Source organism: Vicugna pacos, chromosome 8 (genome assembly GCF_048564905.1).
Source record: "Vicugna pacos chromosome 8, VicPac4, whole genome shotgun sequence".
Lineage (NCBI taxonomy): Eukaryota > Metazoa > Chordata > Mammalia > Artiodactyla > Camelidae > Vicugna > Vicugna pacos.
The window spans coordinates 4,803,010-4,813,451 of NC_132994.1; the positions used below are offsets into that span (position 1 = coordinate 4,803,010).

General features: G+C 36.2%; 1 long non-coding RNA gene across 1 annotated transcript; it reads left to right on the top strand.

Annotated features, from left to right (window-relative positions):
- Nucleotides 1-7,005: 7,005 nt before the first annotated feature.
- On the top strand, nt 7,006-9,060 carry LOC140697812 (uncharacterized). Its single transcript, XR_012075161.1, has 3 exons — nt 7,006-7,147; nt 7,879-7,945; nt 8,797-9,060. It is a non-coding gene; the product is annotated as an uncharacterized lncRNA (long non-coding RNA).
- Nucleotides 9,061-10,442: the final 1,382 nt, after the last annotated feature.

Here is a 10,442-nt window from a genome sequence, read left to right on the forward strand (position 1 = left end):
GTGTCCATTTTCATGATGATACCATACTATTTTGATTACTATAGTTTTGTAATATAGTTTAAACTCAGGGCATGTGATACCTCTAGTTTTATTCTTTCTCAAGATTGCTTTGGCTGTTTGGGGGTCTTTGGGAACTCCATAAAATTTTTAGAATTTTTTTTTTCTCTTTCTCTGAAAAATGACATTGGAATTTTGATAGGGATTGCATTGAATCTATAAACTGCTCTGGGTAAGGATGGACATTGCAACAGTATTAGTTCTTCCAATTCATGAGTATGGACTATCTTTCCACTTGTTTGAATCTTCTTAATTTATTTCATCAATGTCATAGTTTTCAGCATGTAGATTTTTAACCTCCTTGGTTAAATTTATTCCCAGGTATTTTATTCTTTTTGGTGCATTGCAAGTGGGAGTTTTTAAGTGAATTTCTGTTCCTGATACTTTGTTACAGTGTACAGAAATGCAACAGATTTTTGTATGTTGATTTTATATCGTGCAGCTTTATGAATTTATGTAATTCTAACAGCTTTTTGTGATGTCCTTAGGACTTTTTGTATATAACGTCATGCCATCCACAGACAGTGGTAGTTTTACTTCTTCCCCTCTAATTTGGATGCCTCATTTCTTTTTCTTGCCTGGTTGCTCTGGCTAGGACTTCCAGCACTATGCTGAATAAATGGGCCAGAATTGGCACCCTTGTCTTGTTCCTAATCTTAGAGGAAAAACTTCCAGCTCTTCATCATTGAGTATGATGTTAGCTGTGGGCTTGTAATATATGGCCTTTATATGTTGAGTTATGTTCCCACTATGCCCACTTTGTTGAGAGTTTTTATTCCAAATGGTTGTTGAGTTTTGTCAAATGCTTTTCTTGCATCTACTGAGATGATCATGATTTTTATCCCTCATTTTGCTAATGTGATGTATCACATTGATTTACAGATATGAAACTGAATAAGTATCATGTGATCATGGTGTGTGATCCTTTTAATGTATTGCTGAATTCAGTTTGCTAATATCTTGTTAAGGATTTTTGCATCTGTGTTCATCGGGGATATTGGCCTGTAATTTTGCTCTCTAGCAGTGTCCCTGTCTTATTTTGGTATAAGGGTAATGCTGGCCTCCAAAAATGTGTTTGGAAGTGCTTCCTTCTCTTCTGTTTTCTTTGGAAGAGTTTGAGAAGGCTTAGTATTCTTTCAATGTTTGGTAGAATTCACCATTTCAGCCAGCTGGCCCTGGACCTCTGTTTGTTGGGAGGTTTTTGTTTACTGATTCAATTTCCTTTCTAGTAGTTAGTTTGTTCAGATTTTTTTACTTTTTCTTGATTCAGTCTTTGTAGGTTGTATGTTTCAAGGAATTTACCATTTCTTCTAGGTTTGCTTATTTGGTGGCACATAATTGTTTATAAAAGTTACTCATTTATCAACTGTATTTGTAAATGTTTATTAAAAAATTCCCTAAATATTTATTTCATGACTCTTGCTAGGTTGGCATATTTTTATTTGTATTAATATATTAGTAAACAGAGTATTAGCTGATAAATAATATTCTATATGATTTATGTCTATATGTCTATATTTTCACAATTTCTCAAGCCTAGAATACAAGGTAAAAACTAAGAGCACTCTTGCTTTTCTAATTATTAGATGACTTCTTACTGTTCTTGAAATTCCTTACTTATGCTAACTTTTTGTTCTATACAATGCTCCTTCCCTGGTTATAATTTTATGTTTCAGATTAGCTCTTTTTCAGGTAGCATTTTAACTCAATCCCAGCTACACTGTAATATCTACTCCCATAATTATACAATTAGGAAATACTTATTGAGTGTCTACTATGTGCCAGGCATTAGCATCTCCTACAATTAGAAATATTAGGGAACAGAGCAGACAATAGCCCTTGCCCTCCTGGTGCCTATATTCAGTAAAAACAATACAGTTATAAATTACATAATTAGAAATTATGTTAAAAATAAGTATTAAAATGTTATTTCCTTATTTCTTATTCTAATATTGTTATACTTTTGCTGCTTTTGTGAAAATTTTTTGTTGATAATATTAAAATGCCTTGATCTCCCTTTTACTGAAATTTGTTTTAGTCATTATCTGAATCAAATTGTTTTGGCATTTATTTGGGGGCTTACGAATTGTTTTCTCAAGAAAAATGAAGTTCTTTGTTATATTTATATTTATAAAAATACATGCTTTGGGGTCAAAGTAAATGAGGTAAAATTCTGGTTCTTGGGGGTAAATGATTTAATCTCTTTACTTCGATTTTCTCGTCCTTAAAGTGGAAATGACGCTGTTACAAGACTAGTCACCACAGTGCAGATTTTCATGAGGAGTCAATGAAACGATGCATATTAAGTAGATGCTCAGTTATCTCAAGCCACCACTGTTGTTATTGTTCGTAGAAGAGCACCTTTGAAGAGTGGACATATTATCAGCTTTGGAAGGTGAATAAGTCTGGATCAAAACCTTGCTCTGATCTTTCCCAGTTGCATGACCTTAGGCAAAAAAAATTTAATCTCTTAGAGTTTCACTTTTTTTATCTGTATTTAAGAAATATGTAAAAATACTGGCTTTTTCATAGTATTGACTGAGACATGCTTGAAAGTGCCTAGCAGTGCTTGCCGCACAGCACCCTCTCACCAGTCCGTGTTTATCTTCCCCAGGGTGAGAGTGGATATCTGTGATTTTAAATAAAACTATGGATTGTTCTATTAAAATATGGTCAATAATACTTTTGAGTCCAAGCCTTTGAGCTTTTGAAAAACTACAATCTAACACTAATGTTTCACTTATAATCAATATAGTACTTTGTGTATCATAAAAACCATTTTTCAGATCTGTTAAAAATGTTCAACCCTTGTCAGATGTCAAGTAACGAATTAGGCCTTCATTTTGAACATAATACTGCGTATGTCATTAAAACAGAAACCAGTAATTCAAAATTATATTTTAATTGCTATGATATCAAGATAGAAGTGTGAGTTTCATTATCATAGAAGCAGATCATACAGCACAGTAGGGATCACAGAGAAGTCTGGGATGATTTCAGATGTGAGACTCATAAATATGAAAATATAAGTATCCTGCATTTGGAAATGGAGTACGGGCTGAGCATGGGCCAGTGCGTGGGACAGGAAGCATGCTGGCCAGCTATAAAGAGCTCTGTCTATATTCCTAGACACTGGGGTATGACTTTTGAGATGCTGACCAGGGACTCGGGTCTATACTAACAGGCACTGGCAGTGGTTGGAAGGTTCCTTGGGGCAAGCAGAGTCCCGATGGGTTTTGGGCTTAGGGAGAGAAGAGTCACTGCCCTCGTTTCTCCCTCACTCTTTAGTCAAACCAATGCTCCTTTACATGCTTTGTACTTTAAAGTTTCCTTGAAATGCATTCCTTCATCTAATTAACAAATATTTATTAAGCAGCTATCATATTTCTGGCACTGCTCTAAGCACTGGGGATTCAAAAAATGACCAAAAAAGGCAAACATTTCTGTCTTCATAGAGCTTGGTACTCTAGGGAGAGAAAGATCACTGCTAATCAAGAGAAGTAAGTAACATGTACAGTATTTAACAAGGTGTTTAGAACTAAGATGGGCAATCCTAGTGATAGAGGAGATAGTGAATGTGTGTGGGTTGTGGAAATTTAGAAGAATGGCCAGGAAATGCCTAATTTTAAAAAATGATATTTGGGGAAAGGTATAAAAGAGGTTAGCATAAAGCATTCCCTGTTTTAACTGATACTATAAACATTATTTTATATAACATGTACTTAATGCACCCTGTTAGCAGATGAATGTGAATAAACTCTTAGTTAAAATGGATCAGCCTGGCTGTAGCATGTAAAACAGATTTAGGCAACGCAAGATTCTAGGTAACAGAATCCATTCAAAGGTTGCTAACAAAATTCACATGAAGAGCCAACAGTAAATTATGGCAGAAATCAGAAGTGATAGGGAGAGGTAAAGTGAAGTGGCAAGGAAGGCAAGTCAGATAAAGAAATTGTCAGGTAATAAACAAATGGGGCCTAATTAAACTCATAAGCTTTTGCACAGCAAAGGAAACCATAAGCAAAACAAAATGACAACCTACAGAATGGCAGAAAATATTTGCAAATGATGCAACTGACAAGGGTTTTATTTCCAGAATATATAAACAGCTCATACAACTTAATAAGAAAAAACAAACAACCCAGTCCAAAAATGGGCAGAAGACCTAAACAAGCAATTCTCCAATGAAGACATACAAATGGCCAATAGGCATATGAAAAAATGCTCAATATTGCTAATTATCAAAGAAATGCAAATCAAAACTACAATGAGATATCACCTCACACCAGTCAGAATGATCGTCATTCAGTCCACAAATGATAAATGCTGGAGAGGGTGTGGAGAACAGGGAACCCTCCTACACTGGTGGTGGGAATGTAGTTTGGGGTAGCCATTATGGAAAACAGTATGGAGATTCCTCAAAAGGCCAAAAATAGACTTAACACATAATCCAGCAATCCCACTCCTGGGCATGTATCTGGAGGAAACTCTAATGCAAAAAGACACCTGCACCCCAGTGTTCACAGCAGCATTATTTACAATAGCCAAGATATGAAAGCAATCTAAATGAAGCAACATATGACTGGACAAAGAAGTAGCAGTATATTTATACAAAGGAATACTACTCTGCCATGAAAAAGAATAAAATAATGCCATTTGCAGCAACACGGATGGACCTAGAAATCAGCATTCTAAGTGAAGTAAGCCAGAAAGAGAAAGAAAAATGCCATATGATATCACTCATATGTGCAATCTAAAAAAATAAAGACATTATGAACTCATCTATAAAACAGAAACAGACTCTCAGACTTAGTAAACAATCTTATAGTTACTGGGGAAAGGGGGTGGGAGGGGATAAATTTGAGACTTGGATATTTACAAATGTTAGCCACTACATATAAAAAAAGATTAAATTTTTTTTGTATACACAGGAAACTATGCTCAATATCTTGTAATAACCTTTAATGCAAAAAATATGAAAATGAATATATGTATGTTTATGCAAGACTGGGACATTGTGCTGTGCACCAGAAATTGACACATTGTAACTGACTTCAATTGTAATTGTACTCCATTAAAAAAAGTTCATTCCTGGGAAAAAAAGAAATCTTCAGGAAATAAAATTGGCACAACTTTGTAATAAAATGCAAGTAGATAAATGATTAATCATAAAAGCTAGCCTAACTCCTAGATTTCTGGATCTCATAGGGTACAGATTTTAGCAAAGAAAGCCTTGAAAGTAATAAAACAATACTGGTAGCTTGGGGAAGTTCGGCTCGCCAGCTGTCTAGTATACCTGCCATCTAGGAATTCAGCAAATATTTGTTCAATCAGTGAATGAATAGATTGTGTTAAATTTGAAGTAATTGTGACTCTAAGGACTTAGATAAGTGGGATCCCGAGGCACAAGTCCTGGTGTGAATGTATGGATTTGGAAGTCATTAAAATCAAAGTGGGAGTTAAAAACCACAAAAGTGAACGGAGTTGCCAAGGGAAGCATGTTTACAAAGATCAGCAGATTTAGAATGATGGAACACAGGAATACATGCATTAAAGTGATGGGAAAAAACAGCACAAATAATATCCTTTATTCCCTTAATTTAGATTTCATTGTTGTTAGCAGTGTATAACATTATCTCTCCATCTCTCATTCTTTACTGCTGATACTATATCCCATCATCCTTGAAAACTAGCACACCTTTAAAAGAACATAGCCACATAATCACAATTAAAATCATCTAATCCATAGATTCCATTTAGAAATAACCAATTGTTCCAATAATGCCACTTAAAGCAAAGATTCTGGTCCAGGAAGATATGCTCTGTTTATCTGTCATGTCTCTTTAGTATCTCAGTTTAGAAGAATTCCTCCATTTTTCTTTGGCTTTCATGATCTTAGCAGTTTTGAAGAACACATGCCAATTATTTTGTAGAAAGTTCCTCAGTTTGGGTTTGTCTGGATTTTATTCAAGATTCAATTCCACTGGCCAGGTATCTTTAAAAACAGCAGGATATTTTTACAGATAGAAAATGTGCTTTTCAAAAAATTGAGGTAAAATTAATAGATTCATAGCATAAAATTATACATTTTACAGGGAACAATGTCTCTCTGACACGTGTTCTTTCTGGGACTCCCATAGTACATATTGGTTGAAGGTTTCCCACAGGTCCTTTGATTCTGTTTATGTTTCTTCTTTCTGCTCAATGGTCAAGTTCACGGATTTATCTTTTCTGCCTCTTTACATCACTTGTTAAGTATCTAATGAATTTTTTTTATTGAAGTATAGTCACAATATATCAATTTCTGGTGTACAGCACAATGTCCCAGTCATGCATATATATACATGTACTCATTTTCATATTCTTTTTCATCAAAGGTTATTACAAGATAGTGAATATATTTCCTTGTGCTAGACAAAAGATCTAATATATTTTTATTTCGGTTATGGTGCTTTTCAGTCTCAGGCTTTTTATGTTGTTCCTTTTTATACTTTCTTTTTATGATACTCATTTTTTCTTCGTAAACTGTTTTCCTAATCTCCTCGAGCTTTTGTAAAGCCTTTATTTCTTGTCCTGTGTGGTCACTGAAGTCTCTGTTCATGATCTCAGGGGGCAGCCGGTGACCTGACAGGGGGTTACTTAAATGTCTTGAGCTAAAACATGGAAGGCACTACTTTACTTGGCTTAGGCAGTTTGGCCGTGAAGCAGGAATTCCTTCAGCTCTAAGCCAGGCCTCCTGCTGCCCTGCCCTGTCGTTTACTCTCCCGCATTTCGTCTTAAGCGCCGTGGGTGGAACCTGAGCATGCGCATTGCACTCCCTCCCGCCCAGTATATGCGGAGGCCCTCTAAGCTCTCTCTCCCTCAAAGGACTTCTTACCCTACCTTCTCCTTCTTGGGTTTCTGGGTCTTTCTGCCACTTACCCTGCTTGCTGTCTCTTATCAGGTGGGCACAGGTAGTACACATCTTTAAATCTATCAGCAACTGTGGCTGCCTGGGAAAACTGCTCAGCCTCAGGACCAGTCTCCGCACTGGTTCCTGAGGGAACTACAAACCCGTCAAAATGCACAACCGCGGTATTTTAAGATCAAGGTCAGTGTTAGTCCTCTGGAGCCAGCAGCCTGCCCCAGGAACCCTGGCTGCTGTGCGGTGTTTACCACCGCCGTGCTGGGGAACGGGAGATGGGAGGCGAGTGAGAAGAGCACAGCCCTCTCTTGCTACCAGTCAGCTGCCCTTTTCTTCATGAAACAGCCCTCAGGTTGATGAAAGTTTTGGATTAGTTTCCAGATTTAAAACAAACAGACAAAAAAAGATTCTGTCAGTCTTTGTGAGTTTATAATTGTTTTAGTGGAGGGACTGGTTCTTTGGCCTATTCTGTCATTTTCCATGATGTCACTTCTATAGAAAATATTCTTCTCTATACATGTCTTTATTGTTTATAGGTTTTATGTTTACCAACACAGATAGAAGTTCAATTCTGATTTTAATTTTCTGCACAAATTTGTGTTTTCCATTTATGAAAAATATCATTTGTTTTTTTAAATCTAGATTTATTTTTTAATTTTCGTTTTTTTGACTGAAGTATATAGTCAGTTTACTATGTGTCAGTTTCTGGTGTACAGCATAATGTTTCAGTCATACATGGACATATATTTATTTGTTTTCATAGTCTCTTCCATTATAGTCACTACAAGACTCTGACTATAGTTCCCTGTGCTCTACAGGAGAAAATTGTTAGTTTATCATTTGCTTTTTTGACATCAAATGTCTTCATATTCTTCATGCTTTCCATATTTGTTTTATTCCTCTTGGTTGATATTTAGGATTAATGTCCTGGTGTAGCGTCCCAAGTGTGTGTCACTTCCACGATGCTCTACCCTGTTGGAATTGGTAAGTACCAATTTTAGTCACCTACCATATTCAAGCATTGCAGAAGTAGCACTGATACAATCTTGTGACCCTTAGTATGACTCCAAGAAAATTCTCATATAATATTTACTTTTGTTTAAAAGTCTGCTTTGGTAGATAAAGATTTTGGACTACGCATTTCTATGTAACTGATTATAAGACTAGAATGAATATACATTCTCTAAGTTAATGCACATAGATTGGGGATTTCTCACTAACATCTCTTTTTTTACGTTAATAAAAGTTGATATTTTCCCATAACTTCCTGATGTAGTAGCTTAATATAGAAAAAATGTTTTTTTTTAATTCTGAATGAAATTGTTTAAATTAGAAAAGAATTACATTTAGTTAATTTAATTGACCACAACCAACCATTACCTCAGCCATGTGGTCACCCATAAAATTACCCTGGAGGAGTCAGTTCCAGTAATGACATTTGTTATCTTCTACACGCCATTGCTCACTTTAACATACACCTGGCTTGAGGAACCATGTAACATAAGGATTCAATTTAGAGACTTAAATTCTAAATTATACATTGAACTAATCAGACCAGACTCCTCTTTTAATGGTCGTAATAAATGATGGACTTTATAATTTCATTTCAGAAGAACAGTTTTAGATTAGTTGCAGTGAGGTAACAAAGTTTTCATGAAATTCTTCAATTCTAATATTTTTTTCTTTTCATCTTTACATAATTTACACTTCATCTCCATAACCATTTCAAGCTCTTTGATTTTCTTAAAATTATCCAAAACAATGACAATAGTTTATTTAATCTGCACAAATAGCCATGCTTTATAATTCTGCTCTCTGCTGTTCCTTCCTGACAGCTACCAGATGACAGAGAGCTGGCCCGTTTGGCTTACACACCAAGACTTGCTCCTCCTGGACTTTGCTCCACTGCATTGAGATCTTTTATTAACATCTAACTACAGCAGTCTTATGTCTCTGGACTGCAAAGAAGAATTACTCTAGGAAAGGGCTGGAATTTGTTCCATTATATACTGGAACAAGGCCAAATGCTGACTACTTGATTTTGAGTCAAGTGACAGATTTAGTATCCATTTTCTCAAGAAGCCAAGAGATTTGAAATATATTTGAAGCCTGTCTTTATTCCCTATGATCTGAGATATTATTATAACTTGAAGTCTCACCCATTACCTTCTGAGTTTGACAACAATTAGTGGTATTGAATGAGAAGATGATGTGAGAGTTCACAAGCATCTCAAAGACAAGGAAATTTTTTTTAAAAGTCCTTTTTCCTTATATGGCCCATTAAAACAAAACTAACACCAAGGAGAAGAGTTGCAGAAATTACAATTAAAGGTTATTGTGGGGTCACTATTGTTAGATATGTGTTAAAATGGGAAAATTATGTGGATAGGACTTTAGAGTTACAGAGACAGCCAACTTAGGGTCTCCTACTCAAAATATATTTACACAGTCAATGCTTTTACCATGTATCAGACACTGTGCCTGGAACCTTCTATGTATGAATTAGTCTTTATGCTAACTTTCTAAAGTAGGTTGTTCTCTTCTGCATTTTGTACAGGGGAAAAGCAAAGATTATAGATACTAAGTAAGTTGGCCAAATAACATTCTCATGAACAATATACTAGTAAGTGGAGAATAAAAATTCATTCTCTCTTTGGTGTGGGTTTTCTGTATCATAATAGCTCTCATAGTAATGAAAGGTGAGATCTGCATCTTCCTTTAGAGGTTATAGAGCAGAGGATCTGGGAGTTGATGGCATTCAGGTATCTCCGGACAAATGAAGTTACTCAGGCCAGAAAATGTGGGCAGCATGTCTACAAACACACAGACCACAAAAGGATCAGTGCATCATCTGGATGCTGGCCAAACACTAGCCCTGCAAAAGTGGAGGTGGTGGGTGTCCTCAATACAGAGAAGGCACAGACAGGAGAGGAGGAGGCCCAGGGCTAGTCAGCCTGTTTCACAACTACACCCACAGTCTGCCATTATGCGCTTCTCTATGAATACAAACCAGATTTTCAATATTTCATAGCATATTGTATAAGCATATTGTGGTGGTTAATTTTATGTGTGAACTTGACTGGTCCATAGGGTGTCCAGATATTTGGTCAAATCTTATCCTGAATATTTCTGTGAGAGTGTCTTGGCATGAGATTAACACTTAGACTGTTAGACTGAGTAAAGAAGATTGCTCTCCCTGCTGTGTGGGCCTCAGCCAACCAGTGGAAACCTTGAGTAGAAGGGGAAAAAAAAAAAAAAGGCAGACCATCTCCTGAATAAAAGAAGATTCCTTCTACTTGACTGTCTTTGATCCGAGACTGGTTCTTCCTGCCTTTGAACTCAGGCGTTGCCTCTTTCAGGTTTCCAGTCTGACAGCCTTTGGAGTAGAACGACACCATTGTCTCTCCCGGGTTTCTAGTTTGACATCAACCTATAGATCCTGGGATTTGTGTGTGTGTGTGTGTGCGTGTGCGCCCATGGA